Source organism: Acomys russatus, chromosome 3 (genome assembly GCF_903995435.1).
Source record: "Acomys russatus chromosome 3, mAcoRus1.1, whole genome shotgun sequence".
NCBI lineage: Eukaryota > Metazoa > Chordata > Mammalia > Rodentia > Muridae > Acomys > Acomys russatus.
This window is the reverse complement of record NC_067139.1, coordinates 82,882,228-82,904,034: the sequence shown is the minus strand read 5'-3', so window position 1 is coordinate 82,904,034 and position 21,807 is coordinate 82,882,228. Positions and strand designations below refer to the sequence as shown.

The window sequence follows — 21,807 nt, the reverse complement described above, 5'->3', positions numbered from 1 at the left end:
GAATAAGCATGGATGTGCACATATCCTCATTGCACACTCAATTTGATTCCGCCAGGCACACACATAATAAAGCTGGATATTAAGGCATTTATGTTTTTAGGGGTTTGTTATAAAGGAAAAATCACAATAAATTCCATAATGACTGCACTAATTTTATTCTGACTAGTTATACATGAGTTCATTTCTCCTCATGTGCACAATAATATTTGTTTCCATAGACTTTTGTTTTCTTTATGCTAGCCATTATGGGGGGGGTCAGGGGAGAGGTGGATCTTCAGCATAGATTTTATTAGTTCAGTTGTCTCTTTAGCAAGTGGTACTAGAAATGCTTGGAATTCTCCATCCACCAATAACATACATCTGTAGCAGAGATGCTGATGGCTATTTAGAGGATCACAGTGTTCTGTCCCAGGGCAGGCACAAAATGGCTCAGAGATTAGGGGCACTTAATGCTCTTCCAGAGGTCCTGAGTTCAATTCCCAGCAACCACATGGTGATTCACAACAATCTGTAATATGATCTGATGCCTTCTTCTGGCCTGCAGGTGTGTGTGCAGGCAAAGCACTATATACATAATAATAAATAAATTCATCTTTAAAAAAGAATAGAACATCCTAGAAAGACAGGTGATGAAGATATGGAGAAAAAAATAGTAGCTTTATCCACTGAAATTGGAGGGTCCTTAAGGCTAGTCAGCTAATTGGACTTTGGCTTGGGAGTTTTATTGGGCCTATGTGTTTTCTCCTTTTCTCTATTGGTCCTATTTAGATACACACACACCCATCCTTCCCTTCAATTTATTCAAATTGTTTTCTGCAGATAAGAAGTTGCCATCTCAAGGAGCTAGCTTTTGCTTTCCCATCTATCTGTATTCCTCCAACTCTTCCTCAAGTCGGTACCCTCAGATAACAGAATCAACTGCTCAGGGATGGGACATGTCTGCACTAGCTGCTTGATGAGGAGAGGAGGCATCCTCCAAAAGTGGACTTCTATAGGGCGGGCCCTGGGGGATTAATTAGTCTGGGCTTCTATGGTCACACATGTTGAAGAGCAGCCCTGGTTTCCTGACTGAGACTACTTAGATCTCAGGTTGTACATTTCACCCTCAAGTATCACCTCCAAATTTGTGACTCAAAATTTTTACAATTGGGCCTTTTCTCTCATGACAAAGCCTGCTTAGTCAGTCCCTGAGTGCTATGAAGGAGGGAGTGAGGATTAAAAGAGAGACAACAGGAAAAAAAGAGGTACAAGGACTCCAGTGAGGACTGAAGCAAATATATTTTTCCAAACACTTTTTATACCTTATGCTTATATAATCAAAGCATAGCCACTCCTCTGCTTTTAAAGAGTCAAGGAACCATCAAGCATATCTCTGAACATCACCACTTTTCTTTCTTCCCTCTCTGTGCTTTCATAGCTTCCTTATGGTGAGGAATGCTCACCCTGTCCTGAAAAAAACAATGTCAATGTGTGCTTGAAGTTACTTCCTCATAGTCAGCCAAGTAATTAAGCAAGCAATCAAGATGGGCATCCCTTGGCTCCTGACACTCTCTAGAGATCTTATATCTCTGTATATATCATGGTTATAAAGTTGAGGAGGGAGTCTCTTCTCAGATGTCCCACAGAATTACAGGACAAATTGAAGCAAAGGTATATAAAGACTTGACAAGTCCATAATGTCTTGGGTCAAAGATAATCCAAATCAATGTGGGCTATCAGTAAAAACTTGAGGTAGGACAGTCCAATTACATATTTATCTTTACAAGTTATATACCTTTTAGTCTCTGGAGAACCATCTCTAAGGATGGGTTTTAATAGTTTTGGTAGCTATCATGAATAGAATGACAGTGTAAGGTCCCTCTCAGATGATTCTAGAGAGAAAAAGACAGAAGAAATTTTGAGATTATTTTGATTTTTAGTTGAAACAATGGTGAGCCAATCTCTCTGGGTTTCAGATAGGCACTGTAGTGCTGAATTGAGTCAAAGCCAAGGTTTCCTATATCTGGGTAGCATTTTTTGTCAGTAAGCACTCCTAGATTGCTAAAGAATGGTTTAAAAAAAGAATGGTTAGAACTTTCCTGTGTGGTGTTTAAGACCACTCAGCTACCAAAACCAATCACTACTTTTTTAACTGCCAAAGCCAGTTGAAGATCTAGTTTTTGGGAATTGCCTGGGCTTGTGAGGAGCCAGTTGTTCTATCTGTGTGAGGAAATGCTTAGGCCTTGCTTGACCATGGTTTTGCTTTGAACATGTTTTCCTTTGTTGACCAGTCTCTTTGTAAACTGAACACTAGTTAGACATTACTGTGTGAAATTTTCAAGGCCTCTTGATCAATAGAATAGGTGATTTCCAAGAGACACAGAACAGTTCAATTTAGTTTATGTTTTAGTTGTTTAGTATAGTTTATAGTTTAGTTTAACTTAGATGTATGAATATTTTGCCTGCAAGTACGTCTGTGCAACACGTGTATGCTCACAGAAGCAAGAAGAGATTGCCTGATCCATGAAACTGAAGTTATAGACAGTTGTTAACCACCATGCTGGGTGCTGAAAATTGAACCTAGGTTCTCTTGAAAAGCCCAGTGTCCTTAATCACTCAGGCTTCTCTCCAAACCCATTCAGAGAACATGTCTAGAGTTGTGCCACATCCTCTGGGACTGAGTTGATCTTAGAGGGGAAGAGAGGAAATATTTTTCAGTTTAATCCATATGACTACATTATATAGCCTTAAAGTATGGTTATTAAATATTCAGAAAGTCAGTTACACCAGTCTGGATATCTATGACTAAGAACCCAGTCTAGGGAGGGAGATTTTGCTGCTGACCACACATCTATAAGACAAAGGAAGACAGATTAGACAGTCCCCAGATCTTCTTGTCTCTGTCTCCAGAGCTTCCTCTAGAGATTTAGTCATTTATTTACCAATGTGGGCATGAGTACCTCTATCCTCTTGCCCTCATTAGCAACCATGAAGAGTGGGAATGTCTACAAATTATTTGCTCTTAATGATGTAACTTTAATACTCAGTGATAATAATGAATTCCTAATTTTATCTTGCCTGTGTAAGATCCACCATCCACAAATATTATGTATGTGTATGTAACAATTATATATTATATACAATCTTGATATAATTTATAAAATATAAAATATTCTTTTTCTTTAGGCTGTTAATGTAACAGCAATTGGAAAGTGAAAAGTAAAGTGTAGGTGCCAAGGTGTGGTCAGAAACAAAAAGAGGCAGTAGGGAGAGAAACTACATTATATTTCTCCCAGCTTGGGGATGCCAAGTAGAAAGGATGGGCATTAAGACCCAGTAGAATCCTTATCTCCAGTCTCTCACCAAAGCATACTGATTGCATTGGTTGCTTTTCTGTTGCAGTGATAAAACTACAGAAACAAAAGCATCTCACAGAACAAGAACTTACAGACCACAGACCATTATTGAGAGAAGTCATGGCAGGAACTCCTTCCTTGCTCACTCATAGCTGGCTCCATTTGAATTCCAGGTACTTACCACTTCCAACTCAAAGCTGGGTATCCTTTACCCTACTTAAAAAAACTTCAAGACTGCTTCAGGTTTGCCTATGTGCCAGAAGAGCTTAAGAGAAAGAAAGTCTTCCTTTTCTTCAGACATGCCACTTCCAGGTTCTTACACATATGTATTCATAATTTAAGGGCCTGTGAATTGAAGAAGCACATCAGGTGGACCCAACAATCTTTATCAGGCATATGAAATGTGGAATCTCTCCACTCCCACTCTACCTCGCCCAGAATCTTATCAGTTTCTAGGGTCTGGTTCAGAGTGTCTCTTGGCTTAGGAGCAGCAGCATAAGCCTCTGTCCTTGCTCTCCAGGGAGAAATTCTGTCTGTCCATTTGAGATCAAAGTGTGCTGCTCCATGTGAGCCCAATTCTTTACTCTCAGCAGATGTAGGGGCTGTGTGGGCATTCCCATGATGGTAGTTAAGGTCAGGGGATGGGACCTGTCACCTGGAAGGGACCTCAGAGGGCTGGTGACCACAACCTCTTCTGAGTCTTCTTTACTATTTTTAGTCATGTGTATAGCTTTGAGAAGAGCTGTTCTCAGATCAGATGAAAGTCTCTAAGAAATGGAATAGGAGTGCTGGCACTCATCAAGGGGATTTACAAAGAATTGAGCATCCTGAGAAGACAGAAGACCAAGCTGTGAAAAAAATTCTTTTATCCCATAGGGATGATAGGGACAGACATTAAGGCTAAGAGTTTGCTAAATGACTATGGGATGAGTGTTTTATAGGATTGCTGAATCCTTCCCTGTCCCCTACTGTTGGTAATAGGTAACTAGCAACACTTATCATGCTTCCTGCAATTTTCTCTTGGTGATGTCTTCTGAAAACAAGGATTCCCATCTCAGCGAGACATGTTTGCTTTCTAACCTGAGTATGTTGCTCTAACTGTCCCTTACACCTGGGTCAAAATGGGACTTCCTTAATCTGGTGCCTGGGAATTGCAGCTGACTTCAGCACACAGTCTCTAAATAACACTGTGCACACTTATGAAACTGTCTAAATCCCATTGTTCCTCTCTTTCTATTGAAAAGCCCCAGTTTCTGATACTAATGAATTCATAGATCTCCTCCTGAGCTTTCTTCATGTCTCTATTGTAACCTAACTGACAGTGTATCAGAGGCTCATCTAAACTGAAATCTTAATTGAGTACTCCGAGAACTAAGCACAGCAAATTTGTGTTCTTCCTTTGTATTGCAACATGCTTCACATCTTTGCACATGCTGGCAGATTAAACTCAGCATTCAATTGGAGCCCTTGCTATCCAAAAGCCATGAATTCAGCATTCACTAAATACTGTCTCATCAGACTCTTCCATGTCCCACTAGCAACTACATACAGAATAGAATGCTGGGGAGGGAGGATGTCAAGAGTGAAATTGATGTAGTCAGTGGTACTCTGTGCTTGACAAATGTATAACAGCTATTTCTTGGTACATTTGAAAACCAGAGGAGGCATGGTGGCAGCACCCAGTGCTTGGAAAACATTTGACAATAAAGAATAAAGCCTAAAAGTAGTATGCTGGCCTGAATACATCCCTGTAATGCACACACTTCCAGGTGGTTCTTGAATATGTTGAGTTGATAACCATCAAAATGCCAGTCCATTTCAGCCAGATGACCATAGTAGCTCAGGGAGAGATGATTCATAAGTGATGGACTCCACTAGTCTGAATAGCCATTTATTTTAGAAAAAATAGCTTTACAAAATATAGAAACATTTGTTGACATTTTCTGGTTTATAAGTGTTCACTCCTCTTCTAAAATTTTATTTTAACTGTTCTTTCATACATTCATAATATATTTAGGTCATACCTATACCCTACTCCCTGCATCACATTCTCCCAGATCCCACTTCATGACGCTTTTTTGTATTCATATCCTGTTCTTTTTGTTTTGTTCTTTATATTACTCTGGCTTCAATTATAGCTGCCCTTATACACAGGAGTGTAGGACCATCAATAGAACACACATTCCTGGAGAAAACTGACTCTGTCTCTCCCTGCATTTATCAACAGTCTCTATCTCCCAGCTACTAATGGGGTCAGATCAGTAGCACTTTCACCAATTCTGGAATGTTGATTGGCTTCACCATGTGTAAGTAACCAAACCTACTATCTGTCATATCCAGAAGACTCTATTTCATAGTAGTCCTCTCTGGATACTGACTCTTTAAAATCTCCATCACTCTATTCAGTGTTTGGTGCTGAGCATGCCACAGACATTTGTTTTTTGCCCTTTGACAGGCTGTGAGTCTCTGTGTTAACTGTTGTTCCTTATAACAAGAAGCTTCTCTGATAAATAATCTGTGGGTATAAGGATAAGTGTTTAGAAAGTTCTTGGATGCTATACATACTTAGCAAAATAGAAGTCGTTAGAGTCTCCCCTGATGTGTATGCCCTTCACACCCACAGAGTTTTGCAATACAAGGTATGAGACACCTCGTTTGGAGGTGTCGGAGATGCTGCTGGTTACCCTGTTACACTGATATAGAAATTGAACCAATGGGCACATCTTGTCAGGCTGGTGGTTATTATAGATTTCAAGGTTGACAAGAGGTTAATGATATTGACAACTTTTGTCCACCAGCAACTTTTAAAGACATTTCAGGACCCTGAAAGCTAACCAGCAAGGAGGAAGCCTCCAGGCCAGTGCCAGCTTGATTTCTCCATGCCCTGTGACCTAAGGGTGTGATAGGCAGTAAGGCCTTGCCAACAAGTTCTGGCAGTTGACCAGAAGAAATGACAATAGCCCCTATTATTTAGGAGAATCTCTGGGATTCCCCTGATCAACAAATTGAAGGGAGATAGGCCACACCTGGTGCTGGGATTTTTATTTGATAAATTTTGTAGTTTTGTCAACTATAGATATAAACTACATATATGAAGCTCATTAAATACTAGGTTTCCTGTGTTCTTAAACATATGCATGGCACATGTTCTCCGCCCTCCCCTCCCATTTCTATTCTTGCTTAAGGGTCCCCACTTCTTTCCTTTTCCTTTTCATACCACTGTGTTATACTATACAGGCCCTTAAGTTCTTTCTTTATTGTTGAATGGCTACTTTCTTATTTCCTGGCTTCCATACATATTTCAGGACAAATCCACAAATCTAAACATTTAATACTAGGATGGACATATGAGCTCAGGTGGATGCTACATTTTTTCTGTCTGGGTTACGCCACTCAGTGTAATTTTTCCAGTTTGATCCATGTTCCTGCAAATTTCATGATTTAATTTTACTTTTTAGAAACTATATATTGAGTGTGCATAGATGTTTTGCCTGCATGTATGTCTGTGGCTCACATATGTTCTGTGCCCATGGAGGCCAGAGGAAGGCCTCAAACCCTCTAGAGGTGGCATTACAAATATGTATCAGCTGACATGTGTATGCTGAGAACAGAATGCCAAGTCATATGCAAAAGGAGAAAGTGTTCTTAACTGTCAAGTGATCTCTAACCCCAATTTCATTACTCTTTAGAGCTCAATAAGATTTCATTATTTACTGTACCACATCTTCATTACCCATGATCAGTTGATAGACACAATACCTAGGAAGAGGAAACAGCCTAGGTGTCTGTCAGTGATTTGGATAAACAAGTATCTCTGTAAGAGGATGGGTATAGTCTTTGGAGCAAATACCCCTGAGTTATAAGAATATGTGATTCATATTTAGCTTTTTGAGGATTCTAAATACTGATTTCTATAGTGGCTATATGTTCTGAAAGAGTTGTTTTGTCAAATGAAACAAGTTAGAGTTATCTGTGAAGAGGAACTGTGGTTGAAAAAAAAAGTGCCTCCATGAGATTGGCATGGCTGTTTGCACATCATTAATATGCTGTTTTCATCACTGTGCCTCTGTGGTATAACTTAATTTTAGATATAGTGATCCTTCTGTCATTATTCTTTTGATTAAGGAGTGTTTTGCCTGTTTGAAATATGAGTTTTATTTTAAGGAGCAGGACTGAAATAAAATGAGAAAGTGACTGGTTGCTCCTAATATGTTTGTGTTAATACTGGACCAGTGGGCGTGTCTTACCAGGCTAGTCATTATTGTAGCTCTCAGGTTTGGGGTTGTAGTTGGGTAAGAGTGATGATTTCTTTTCTACTCCAGCAGCATTAATAGCCCCTTCCAGCACTGTGAATGCTAGCCAGTAGGGATGAAGTTTCCACATCAGCGCCATCTTGATTTCTCCATGTTTCATGACTCATTTGGTCTTGTCTTGTAGAGTTTTTCTGCCAAGAGCATTGGCAATTGCCTGTAATGTGTTGTGGAGAGCTGCGAAGTGCCACACCCTGACATGGCGCTGGTTTCCGCCTTCCGCCTTTCTGCTGGCGAGTGCTCTCCAGGATAAACAAGTCCTCATATGGCAAAGGGCTGTGCACGGGTAACGGACGATCTTGTGATGAGCGGCGTTGCTCTGACTTTGACCTATGAGGAGTTAGCACCTGGCAAAAGCTGATTGGTACTTGGTTGTTACTTAAGCTCTGTCCTTCCCTTCTTTGGGGCCATTCCTGCTTAGCAAAATCCTGAGTAAAGATCTAGAGAAGAAGTCTGGTTGTCGGTGTCTTATTTCCGCTGGATGATGCGGCGCCGACAAGTGGTGGCCCGTACGGGGACATTAAAGTTCCCGTTGCGCCAGATTTCAGAACTCTGGATCTACAGGGCGGTCGATCGGTAAGTGTCCGGGATTGTCCGACCCAAAAGGTTACGTTCTCAGGTCGAGACAGATTACAGTCTGCAGTAAAGCAGGGGACGGCTGACAACCCTGTAGTCATGGGGAATTCGTCATCATGTCCAATCAAAGCAGCCTTAAAAGAGCTATTGAAAGCCAAAGGCTTAAAAATGAAAGAGGAAGTCATTGTAACCTTTCTGAAAGAAGTAGATATAATTGCCCCCTGGTTTGCAGTCTCTGGGCACCTGAATGTGAACTGTTGGGATAAATTGGGCAGAGAATTAGATTTTGCCTGGGAGCAGGGGAGCTTAAAAGGAGGAGTCCGCCCCATATGGAGGCTTTTCTGTAGCTGTCTGGAGGACAAGAAGTGCTGTCAGGCAGTTGAGAAATCCTCCGAAGCATTAGAACAGCTACAAGAGAGTAGGTCCGAAAAGGCTTCCAGTGAGAAGGACAAGAAAACACCGGAGGGAGGGCGCCTCTACCCCGACCTCCATGGCCTCATGACAGATGGAGAGTCCTCCTCAAAGAGTAGTTCAGAAGAGGAGGAAAAAATGGAGGAAATGGAGAAGGAGCTTGAGAACCTCATGGCCAAGATGGAGGCATTAGCCAAGAGGCAACACAAAGGAGGAGGAAGGAACAAGAAAGCGGAAGTAGCCGCACCCAAGAGCGAGGACTCGCCATCTTGGTGTGTCTCTCTGTCCGCGCCTCCGCCTTATGCAGACATGTCACCGCTATAGCCATCACATTCTTTGTGCCCAGAAGTATGGAAACAGGCTAGTGCTACTTTTCCCATTTTTGTGGACGCCAATAATCAGTGTTACCATGAACCACTAGATTTTAAGGAGCTCAAGAGTCTGGCTGAATCCATCCAAACTTATGGCCTTCAGGCCTCCTTCACATATGCTCAGCTGGAGCACCTTGCCAATAAGGCCATGACCCCTGTTGATTGTTCAGCATGGTAAAAGCCTGCATGTTCATGGGCCACTACTTGGATTTTAAATCTTTTTATCAGGATCTAGCTCAACAGCAAGCTGCACAAAATCAAAGGGCTGGGAATGCAGCTTGGGATATGGATATGCTTATGGGTCAAGGGAGATTTGCTAATGCTCAAACAGGTTATCCTCCAGAGGTTTATGCACAAATTAACACTTTGGCCATTAAGGCCTGGAAGTCCCTGCCCAACCGTGGTGAGGTCCGGGGGAACTTAACAAAAATCATACAAGGCACCTCAGAACCATTTTCTGATTTTGTTGCAAGAATGATGGAGGCTGTGGGCAGAATTTTTGGCAATCCAGACACTGCCATGCCTCTGGTAGAGCAGCTTATCCTTGAGCAGTGCACTAAAGAATGTCGTACTGCAATTACCCCTTGGAAAGCTAAAGGATTACAGGCCTGGTTAAAGGCCTGTAGAGAGCTGGGAGGTCCCCTTACTAATGCCAGCCTTGCCGCAGCAGTGACGCAGATGACTAGAGGAAAAGGTAGTACGCCAGGAGCATGCTTTCAGTGTGGAAAGCCTGGCCATTTGAAACGCCAATGTCCAGAGAAAGGTCAGAAAAGGGAGCCCCATACAGGACTGGGGCTATGTCCTAGGTGCGAAAAGGGGAACCATTGGGCTAATGAGTGCAGATCGGTCAAAGACATTAACGGTCAACCCCTAACTCCAGGATCTGGTGACGCCCGGCCAAAAAATGGACAGAGGGGCCCTCGACTCCAGGGCCCACAAATGTATGGGGTCATGGAGAACAGCCAGCAAACCTCTATGCCCAATTTCAGGCCTCCAAACCACCCAGGAGAGCCACGGCGGGGTCTGCAGCATTGGACCTCTGCTGCACCACCCGACTCGTATTAACTCCACGAATGGGGGTACAGCCCGTGGGCACTGACTTCCGAGGCCCCCTACCTGCTAACTCTATGGGCCTTTTGATTGGTAGATCTTCCTCCACACTTAAGGGGTTAATAGTTCATCCTGGAGTCATTGATAGTGATTTTACTGGAGAAGTTAAAATTCTTGTGTTGTCCCCTAGGGGCATAGCTGCCATCCACCCTGGCGACCGCATTGCACAGCTAGTGTTGCTGCCCAGTCTCCATGAAAATTTTCTGGCTAAAGATGACTATAGAGGTGATCAAGGCTTTGGCTCTTCAGGAGGACAGGCTATGTATCTGTCTATGGATATGGAAAAGAGGCCATTACTAGAATTACAAGTCAATGGTAAAGACATTCTGGGTCTCTTAGATACTGGAGCCGATCGCAGCATTATAGCCTGTAGAGACCAGCCCAGAGATTGGCCTGTTCAAACCTCATCCCAAACCCTTCAGGGGCTCGGTTATGCTCGCTCGCCAGACATGAGCGCTAGAGAGTTGCCCTGGCAAGGCAATGAGGGACATAAAGGGACTATCCAACCTTATGTTCTGGAACTGCCTGTTAGTCTATGGGATAGGGATCTTTTAAAGGAACTGGACCTCAAACTAACTAATGAAGGTCATTATTCAGCCCAATCCAAAAAGATGATGACAGACATGGGATGGCATCCTTCCACAAGCCTTGGAAAGATACTACAAGGCAGAAGGAGCCCCCTACAGCCACATCCCAGGTCCTCCCGACAGGGTCTGGGTTTTTCCTAGGGGCCGCTGAGGATGGTATACCCATTACTTGGAAAACTGAGGACCCAGCGTGGGTTCCTCAGTGGCCTCTGTCCTCAGAAAAATTGGAGGCTGCTAAAGACTTAGTCTCAGAACAGTTAAAATTGGGTCATATAAAGCCGTCTGTTTCTCCATGGAATACACCTATATTTGTAATAAAAAAGAAATCTGGAAAATGGCGACTGTTACATGACCTGCGGTCTATTAACAAACAAATGCAGGTCATGGGGCCGATCCAGCGTGGCCTTCCCCTGTTGTCAGCCATACCCAAGGAATGGCCTATTATAATTATAGACATTAAAGATTGCTTTTTCTATATCCCTCTGCATCGACAAGATACAGAACGCTTTGCATTTACTCTGCCAGCCATTAATCAAGAGCAACCTGACCAGAGGTTTGAATGGGTGGTGCTCCCACAAGGCATGGCCAATAGCCCTACTATGTGCCGATTATATGTTGGCGAAGCCATTATGCCTGTTAGAAACCGGTTTCCAACATTGAAATGCTTACATTACATGGATGATATCCTCCTATCCCATAAGGATGAGCGAGTACTACAGGAAGCATTCTCTATGCTAACTGAGTGCTTGGGAGCCCGGAGGCTATACGCTGCACCGGAAAAGGTCCAACAGGATCATCTGGTCTCTTACCTTGGTGCAAGGATTGGACCTTTGGAGGTCATCCCTCAAAAAATTGAGATTAGAAAAGATAATTTACAAACTCTAAATGATTTTCAAACACTTTTGGGGGATATTAATTGGTTGCGACCCTACCTAAAGATACCCAACTCCCAACTACAGCCCTTGTATAACATTCTCTGTGGGGACTCCGCTTTAGATTCCCCCAGGCACTTGACTCCAGAAGGTCGAGAAGCACTGGGCAAAGTTGAGAGCGAGCTGGCTAAGGCCTGTCTCCGACGATACTCACCTGATCAGGACATTTCCCTTATAATTTTTTCTACCAAGCAGCAACCCACCGCTGTCCTATGGCAACAGGGGCCTCTACAATGGGTTCACCCTAAAATTTCCATCCTGAAAACCGTCGAGTATTTTCCTACTGCTGTTGCAAATTTGGCTATGGACGGAATACAGCATTGCATTCAACATTTTGGTGTACAACCATTCCCATTAATTATTCCCTATACTAGAGATCAGGTACAAACCTTGTGTGCAGTTGTAGATGAATGGGCAATTTTAAGATACACCTTCTGGAGAGACCTTGACAATCACTATCCTCAACATCCTCTGATACCATTCTTTCAAACGCATCCTGTAGTGTTCCCCAAATTAACCAAACGTGCCCCATTGGTTGGTGCCACAATCATTTACACCGATGGTTCAAAGACAGGATGCGGTTCCTATAAAATAGATGAGGCTCCCCCGGTCGTCATTCAATTCCCTCCAGCTTCTCCTCAAATCATTGAGTTAAAAATAGTCTCAGAAGTTTTTGATAAATGTAAAATGCCTTTTAACCCAGTATCAGACTCTCTGTATGTAGTTAACCTTGTCACTAATTTAGAAGCGGCAGGAAAATTCAAAGCTGCTAGCCCTATATTTCCCCTTCTGACTAGGCTCCAAGCATTGATTTGGAGTCGCACTTGCCCCTTCTTCGTTCAACATATACGGGCTCATTCAGGACTACCAGGTCCGATGAGCCGTGCCAATAATGAGGTTGATATAGCTACCCATAGAGAATTGATCCTGTCATCGCTATTTTGACCCTCAATAGAAATGGCCCAAAGCTTTCATTCCTTGTACCATGTTAATTCTAGAACCTTACAACTTAAATTCGGCATCTCTAGAGAGGCCGCACGACATATTGTTACTCACTGTCCAGATTGCAGCATTCACCTTCACCCAATGAATGTGGGAGTGAATCCTAAAGGTTTGCTACCACTAAAAATATGGCAAATGGATGTAACTCATATTCCAGAATTTGGAAAACTAAAATATGTACATGTTTCTGTGGATACCTGTTCTGGTATAATCTTTGCCTCTCCCCTTTCTGGTGAGAAAGCTCATAATGTTATCACCCATTGCCAGGACACATGGGCAACCTGTGGAAAACCCCACCTGTTAAAAACAGATAATGGCCCAGGTTACACTGCTGCATCCTTCAATACATTTTGTGCCCAAATGCAAGTGGCCTTAAAACATGGCTTGCCCTATAATCCTCAGGGACAAGGTATAGTAGAAAGAGCTCACCTCACTCTTAAGGAATGTCTTTTAAAACAAAAAGGGGGACTTGCATCTGGCTGCACCCCCAAGGATCGTATCTCTCTTGCCCTATTTACCCTAAATTTTTTGACACTAGACAATGATGGTCGCTCTGCGGCGGAGCACCATACAAATTGGAGTCCAACCTCTAAAGGTCAAGTAAAATGGAAGAATATCCTTACAGGAGAATGGGTTGGCCCTGACCCTGCACTGGCATGGGCAAGAGGATCTGTTTGTGTTTTCCCACAGAACCAGAATGAACCGATCCGGGTCCCGGAACGGCTGGTACGGAAGTGTAACTCCAGTGATCCTCCTGCTCCTCCTCCTGATGATGGATCCTGCGATGATGGAACCAAGATGGGGGATCCTGTCGGTGTTCCCGAAACCGATGCCAGTGCATCATGATGCACAAGTTTTTCCCAGATTTTTTAGTACCAATAAGAGTCTGGAACTCCCTTACCTCCCCCGAGATTTGGAGACAGCTATTGCTGATGAGAAGTTGCTTATTCCTCTAATTGGTACCCTCTGCTTTTTCAAGGTTTCTAATATTTCCCTTTCTCCTGGCTGTATCAAAATTTGCGATCAGACAGCCGGTTGGTCTGATAGAAAACCCTTTAACTTCAGTAGTACTAATGCCACCTGGGTAGGGGGATGGTGGCCTAGTATGGAAGATGATAATGCTGCCATTCCACCTCAGCCTTGGTGGGCCCCCTTTTTGCAGAGGCATTGATACAAAAGATACCTTCTTCCCTTGGACAGGGTGCCAAAATCATAGAGCTGGTTGGGCCGTAAAGTCCTTTTTTAGCTTTTCCCCTCGCATTTCAGCCATTTACAGTGCTACGTGGGCGGGATACAATTTTACCTGGCAGAGTCCTAACCAAGCTCGACCGTTTGATGTCTGGTTACTTTAGGGCATCAATGGAAGTTGCTCTGATCTTTCTCCATTTGTGATGCTTGGAGGGGGCATGGCAGGTAATGCATCTTTCAGTTGGAAGGAGAGACTTTTGAAAATGTCACCAAAATTGTTGCACACGGCCGAAATATTAGTTTTGCTCCCACACCTGTATGCTTGTGGCCACCTTTTGTTTGGCTTGTGTATAATGGCTCCTCTTACAATTCCTCCTTCTTGTCTTGTTCCAATCAATCCTGCTATTATAGCCAATGTTGGGAAGGGGCTCGCTTCCCTTTAGCCGTGGTCACTCGATTGCTGCGATGGATTCTGGTCCCTGTAGAGGCTCCCTCCTCCCTCTCCTTGTATTGCCCCAGGCGTGATTTTGGTATTACCGCTGCCATAATTGTGGCCACTTCCCTGGCGGCAGTCGGAGCCACGGCCACAGCTGTCTCTTTGACCACCTCAATCCAGACTGCCCAAATGCTGAACAATCTGTCAGCCGCTGTAGCCACGGCTTTGGATACTCAGTCCAGCATTAACAGTAATCTAAGAGGGGGTATCATGATCCTTAATCAGAGAGTGGACCTGATCCAAGAACAGAATGATACCCTGTGGCAATTAGCTCAACTGGGCTGTGAATGGAAGTTTTCTGGGCTATGCATAACTTCTGGGCAATATCATAATTTCACCAAAGCGGCAAAGTTATCTCGACAGTTGTCTAGCTATCTTACAGGAAATTGGTCCCGGACCTTTGATTCGTTGATGACAGAGCTGCGTACTGCTATTGTTACTGTGAACTCCACTCGAGTGGACATTTCCACCTCAGAGGGCCTCGCTTCCTGGATTCAGCAGGCTGTGCACCACCTTAAAAAATGGGCTGGCATCAGAGCCCTTGCTATGGCCCTTTTGATGGTCAGCTTTCTCTGCCTTGTGTTCCTCCGACGCTTGGTCATATCCCGTAATAGAGACCGTGCCCTTATTGCACAAGCCTTTTATGCCATAAGGGCCAGACAGTCCCCTCAGGCTTGGCTGGCAGCTTTTAAGTCCTGATCAAGAAACCTAAGATAATGAGCTTCCCCCTACCCTTCCCTTGCTTGGCCTTTGCACCCGACTGAGCCTTGTTGCCATTGCACGTCGGAAGGCACACTTCGCCCAAAACGCTCAATGGCCATTGCACTCTGCAGGGACTCAACCCATTGCACGCGGGATGGCATTGAGTGTTAACCCCATATTGGTCCTCGATCGGATGGGCCATAATATATGATCCAGCCTTGATCGGACTGACTTCCTTTCCCTTTGCTCATTTCTTATAAATTAAAACAGGGGGAGCTGTGGAGAGCTGCGAAGTGCCGCGCCCTGACATGGCGCCGGTTTCCGCCTTCCGCCTTCCCGCTGGCGAGTGCTCTCCAGGATAAACAAGTCCTCATATGGCGAAGGGCTGTGCAGGGGTAACAGACGATCTTGTGATGAGCGGCCTTGCTCTGACTTTGACCTATGAGGAGTTAGCACCTGGCAAAGCTGATTGGTACTTGGTTGTTACTTAAGCTCTGTCCTTCCCTTCTTCGGGGCCATTCCTGCTTAGCAAAATCCTGAGTAAAGATCTAGAGAAGAAGTCTGGTTGTCGGTGTCTTATTTCCGCTGGACGGTGCGGCGCCGACAATGTGTGAGGGTATTTGGGACCTCAGTAGACAAATCCAGAAGGACAACTTATTCTTATCATCAAACTTTTAAACTTGTTTGCATGCACTATCTAGTGAGGACATTGTTTGCCCCTTTTATGGTAACTCCATCTTAACCCTTTTTTGGTGTGTTTATAGGTGTATTTTAGGGATGCTTCTACAGTATTATGTTTCCATGTAAAGTTTTCAGTCTTTAGTGGTAATTTCCCTTCCAGTAATCACTTCTCTACCCTGCCTTTCTCTCTTTCTTCATTTAATCATCAGTCCTTCCTGTTTTATAATTCCCCTTCTAACACTTTGTACTGGCATTTATGTCTACCTTTCCTTGAAAGACCCTCCCCCACCAATCCCACCATCACCCCTAAGTAACGTCCTGTCCTTTATGGGTACTCCAAATAAAACACACATACCTAAGATTCAAGACTAATATTGACAGATGAGAGCAAATGTTCACTACTATAAAAAAATCTCCCTTAGTGTTGCTGTCAATGTATCCCAGAAATTAAGGGTTGACTTTCATCGTCTTGGGGTTAGTTGCTCATATCTCTTCTATCTTTTAATTTTATTCACTGAGGAACCAGATCTTATTCTGATATCCTTCCCTTTGTTTGTGATTTGTGGCTTCACTCTTGCAGCTATCAATAACCTTTCTTTGTTTTCTATATTTTGTGTTATACCTATAATATGACATTGGGTGCTTCTTTTGTGGTGATATCTATTTGGAATTGTGTGTGTGTGTGTGCGTGCGTGTGTGTGCACGCACACACACACTTGCGTGCACACGCACATGCCTCTCCTATCCAGATAGGCATTTCTTTCTTTAGTTTTGGGACTTTTTTCTTTGTCATTCCATTAAGATATATTCTAGACCCTTGAAGTGGAATTATTTCTCTTCTTCTATGCTCATAACTTACAGATTTGCCCTTTTCAAAATGTCCCAAAGTTCCTGAATATTCTGCTCATAGGTTTTTATAGTCATCATTTTCCTTAATTGAATCATGTCATTATTTTACTGTCTTTCAGCCTTGATATTCTCTCTATGTGATCCACTATGTTGGTGAGGCTTTCCACTAATTTCTTACAGTAAAAAAAATCTGTTGCCATTTTCTTTAGTGGCTTGATAAGATTTTCAAGTTTTTAACAGTCAACTTTTATATAAAAAGCAACAAAATAATAAAACATTGTGAATGTTACCATGAGTAATTCCAGTGAATTTTTATTCAGTTTATTGAGATTTCAACCACAGCTTCAATTCATGTTTTTAAAATGTTTTTAATTTAAATAAAATTATGTCACTTCTCCCTCCTTTTCATCTCTCAACTTCGTCAAAGTTACTCTCTCTCTCTCCACCTGCCACTGTGTCCTCCAGCTCTCAATTGATAGCATTTTCTTTTGTTGATAGCATTCATTTTTATTGTTACAGACAGGTAGTGTGTGTGTGTGTGTTTATGAAAAAACATATATAAATAAAACGTGCTGAGTCCATTTTGTTGCTTTTGTATGTACATGGCTTGAGGAATGACCACTCTGCATTTGACAATAAGTGTCTCATCCCTTGGAGTGGCTAATTCTCCTCTCCCAGAAATCATTAGTTGATTGTAATTTTTCATTTGAGTTGGGACCCTGCAAAAGTTTCCCCCTTCTGTGTTAGCATGTCCATTGGTACTAGCATCACTCTGGTCTTGTTCATGCAGCCATTTCCAGGGGAGACTATTTCACAGCCGACTTTCTGGTACTCTGCCTCTGAGACCCTTTCAGACCATTCTGTGGTCATGTTTCCTAAGCCATAGACACAGGAGCGGTGCTGTAGATGTCACTATTGGGGTGGACATCCCACAGTTTTTTGATCTTTGCACTGTGTCCAGTTGTGTGGGTTTGGGTTTTGTTGTTGTTGTTTGCTTGCTGGATGTTAGTTTTTTGCAGTGGTCTCCATTTTTACTAATGAGAGGGTTCTTTGATGAAGGCAGTGACTACATTTATCTGTGGGTATTAGAATGAGATTTAATATGTAGTCAGATATTATGCTTATCTGGTAAAGCAGTGCTAATAAAATATTTTTTAAGTTCTAGGACCCCAACAGCCTCAGGAAGCTGGCTAGTTTTCCAGTACCAGCATGATTTCCCTCAATACTCCAACCTGAAGTCCAAATTAGACAGCTGTTAGTTGCCAGTAACCTGTGAGTGCAATTTATTGCATCTTTATGGATATTGTGCCATGCTGGTAATTGTCAGAGTTCACAGATGTTGTAGCTGGGTAGGTAAGCTTAATTGTTTTCTTTCTCTTGGTAGCTTGCATAGCATTTTATGAATTCATAAAGGCTGGATAACTGGAAAGAGCTCTTCAAGTTAGGTACAAGAAGAATTGTCCAAGTCCTGCATCCTAAGTGTGGGGTGTCTGTAGCAACAGGAGCCCACCCTCAATCCTGAGAGGCAACCAAAGTCTACTTCAAAAATCTATATTGTTTTGGGAGTCACTTGGACAAACTACCCTCATCAACCATTCAAAAGGTGGTTTTTCATGCCTGATACTGTTGTTTTTGCTAGTCTATGGTTCTTGTGGGGAGTACTGTCTGCCCAAGTGGCTTAAAGTCCTTTAAGATAAGGTTATATTTATATAGAGAGGAATGTAAATGTTATTCCTTTATTGACATATATTATTGTATTAAGATATGTTATTTGTATATTATCTTATTAAGATATATGCCTTATTAATATAATATATTAATTTGCATATATGTATCTTAAAATATATGTATATATTATAAATTTATAAAAATATACATTATATATTATAATTTTAGATATATATAATTCCGTGAGCCATTATTAAACAACATTGGGTTTCAGTATTTCTTATTCTTTATTGAGTTTAATTTTCTTTTTTCTTTTCTTTTTTTTTTTGTTGTAAAGCTTACACACTATGGTTTTTAAAAAAATTTTTTATTAATTTATTCTTGTTACATCTCAATGTTTATCCCATCCCTTGTATGCTCCTATTCTTCCCTCCCCCCATTTTCCCATTATTCCCCTCCCCTATGACTGTTCCTGAAGGGGATTACCTCCCCCTGTATATGCTCATAGGGAGGACATCCTATTGGGACTCTAAATGAGAGAAGCATGGGAGAATAGCAAAGTAGAAGGATCCAGAGGGTCCTAGAAACCTACAAGTTGAACATTATGATAGGTAGATTTGGGCCCAGGGGTCCCACTCAAACTAAGGCACCAGCCAAGGACAATACAGGCGGTAAACTTTAAACCTCTACCCAGATCTAGCCAATGGTCAAAGCATCCTCCAAAGTTGAGTGGAGAGTGGGATATGACTTTCTCACGTACTCTGGTGCCTCACATTTGACCATATCCCCTGGAGGGGAAGACCTGGTGGCACTCAGAGGAAGGACAGCAGGTTACCAAGAAGAGTTCAGTTTTCATATCCCATACAGTCCACATGATTTCATTCAGCCACTTATTTGTGTTTTCTTGGATCAATCAGGATTTCATTTCTGTCCATTATAATCTTTTAGAGGTTTTTCAGGAATTTGTGGATTCTTTTGCCATCTTCATAGTTATTTTTTGATCCAATATCACCAGTTTTACCTAAATTGCTCTCAGTGGAGGTGACTAGACCACGTTGGTGATTTGTTGAGGGGGCATATTGTCTTGGACTTTATTATTATGCTTTTTCCTGTGGGACCCTCATCTAGAGTTAGATTGTTGGTTGTCTCTTTGATATGATATTTTAGCCCTCTGAAGCTACAAGGTGATGGATCTGAGGGGCTCAGAAGGGGCAAAGCCACATTGGTGCTGGCTCACTCTTACTGACTGAAACCTTGGGGACTGAGACCTTGCAGACATTCCTGGGGGAAAGACTTGTGTGTCGTCTGACTTTTTAATATTTAATGATTCCAACCAAATGGGCTGGGACCTTGGCAGAGAAGGTCTTGTGGCATGAGCAGAAAGACACTCCAGGAATTTGAATTACTTTTGAGGAATGTGAGGCTCCCAAAAGTGGTCTTCTTGGCCTTTTCATGAAAGTTAGAAAATATTTCCACTTATGGACGCTAATTATCACTTCTGTTGACACCCACAGATATGTCTACAGCATACTTCAATAGTATGGGCTGTGAAATTAGTGCTGCACATCCAGATGACTAGTGAGCGTGGAAAGAGTATAATAGTTACAGCAGAATGTGGGGGATGGGGGATGGAGAAGGAGAGGGAGAGAGAGAGGGAGGGGGAGGGAAGGAGGGAGGAAGGAAGGGAGAGAGGAAGGGGGAGTCTTAACCAGCCTATTGGCCACAATAATAATTTTTAACCAAAGGCTTTCAAAATCAAACCTCTTGAGGGAGATTTCCCTGACATTTGTAGGAGACACAATTTCATATCAACTTTCCTGTCTTCTGGCTTCTTCATCCTTAACTCCATTTTCCATTCTGCCCTCTGAGCTTTGAGTAATAGAGTTATGGTAGAAGTGTACCAGCTGGGCCTGGATACTTAACTCATTCTCTGAACAAGAGCTGAAGAAGTACAGCACAAATAGACTTGCTAGCATGGAAAGGCAAAATCTCATGAGGCCCTACCCATACACCAACAGTTACAGACAACTGAGAAGTGCTGAGATTGAGAAACAATCCTCCACAGGATTCAGCCCTCAATGATCAGCCCTGAAATTATACACCTATAATATACCTGTATTAGTAACACTAAACAGACTGGGCAGATTTGTACTTATATACTTTGGCAGTAGTTTGTATGTGTGTGTGTGTGTGTGTGTGTGTGTGTGTGTGTGTGTGTGTGTCTGTCTGTCTGTATGTCTGTCTTCCCATATCTCTCTCTCTCTCTCTCTCTCTCTCTCTCTCTCTCTCTCTCTCTCTCTCTCTCTAATAATATATAAAAAGAGACCATGATTTTGAGAAAGCAGGAAGATGTTTATGGGAGGAGTTAAAGGAAAGGGGATGTGATATAATTATATTTACTTTAAAAAAAGAAAATAAATAGCTTTCCTTGGCTGAAGCCAAGCCCATGTTGGGGTGAGGCCATCACTTCAGCTGGTGACTAGCCATGTGGCAGTGCTCTACATCATGGCCTCTGTCTCTAAACTTCCCTGCATCTACTCTGCCCTCCTGCTGAATGACAAAGAGGTGACAGCCAGGGAGGATAAAATCAATGCCCTCATTAAGGCAGCTAGAGTCAGTGTTGACCATCCCTGGTCTGGCTTGCTTATAAAGACATGGCCAATGTCAACATTTGAAGCCTTATCTGGAACTTGGAGACTGGTGGACCAACTCCAGCAGCTGGCGCCATGCCAGCAGGTGCCCTGCCCCCTCTACTGATGCTGGCCTTGCTGATTAGTGGAAAGTGGAAGCAAGGAAGGAAGCATGTGGGGAGGCTGATGATGATGTGGGCGTGGTTCTTTTTGACTAAACCTCTTTTGTTAACATGTCCAATAAAAAGCTGAACTTGTGAAAAAGAAAAAAGGTATTAAAAAAACCCAAAATAATGTAATAGAGAAGAAAAAAAAAATAAATCCTGTAAAACGTCTCTCAATGTCATTACTTTAATTTCCCAAGGCCTTTCTATTTTGCTTTGCTTTGAAGTAAAATTTAAAAAGTGCACACAATTTCCTGACTTTAGAGCTATTTTATACTTTCTCAAACTATGTCTTTGTTTACTTTGTGAGGTTTCTCCATTGGGTTACCTGCTTTAGGGTTTGAGTCAGCCCTTCCTGTTACGGCTGCTAAGGTGATTTGAGTCATGTGAGGGAAGGCTAGGACTCTGAATGGATGTAATTAATAGACATATGTCCCTGAAGACAGGAAGGTTAGAGCTGAGTGTGAGTGGAGGTTTTCTATACTATCATACCATGTAACCAGGCAGAGAGCACACAGTAAGTCAGAGCTATTCAGATAAGGATAAGGGCAAGAGTAGAGGGGAAACAGTCAAATGACAGCCGTGTGTTTGCCCACTAACTCATACATTCAGTAGATATTTCTGAACTACTGTGGACCATTCACAAATATGAGACTATACTATGAAAATACTCTGAAATAAAGTTGCTATGGACTGAAAGGCCAACACCTTGACTTCCTGGAATTTATATTCTGTTGTTGAAATCATCAGTGAGCAAAGCACTCTGACACACAAAGGAATTACACAGTTCAGCTT

At 42.5% G+C, this 21,807-nt stretch overlaps 1 gene segment (V, D, J or C); it reads right to left on the bottom strand.

The window, feature by feature from the left end:
- LOC127186787 (T-cell receptor alpha chain C region-like) overlaps nt 1-21,807 on the bottom strand; it is a 372,003-nt gene that overhangs the window by 272,620 nt on the left and 77,576 nt on the right.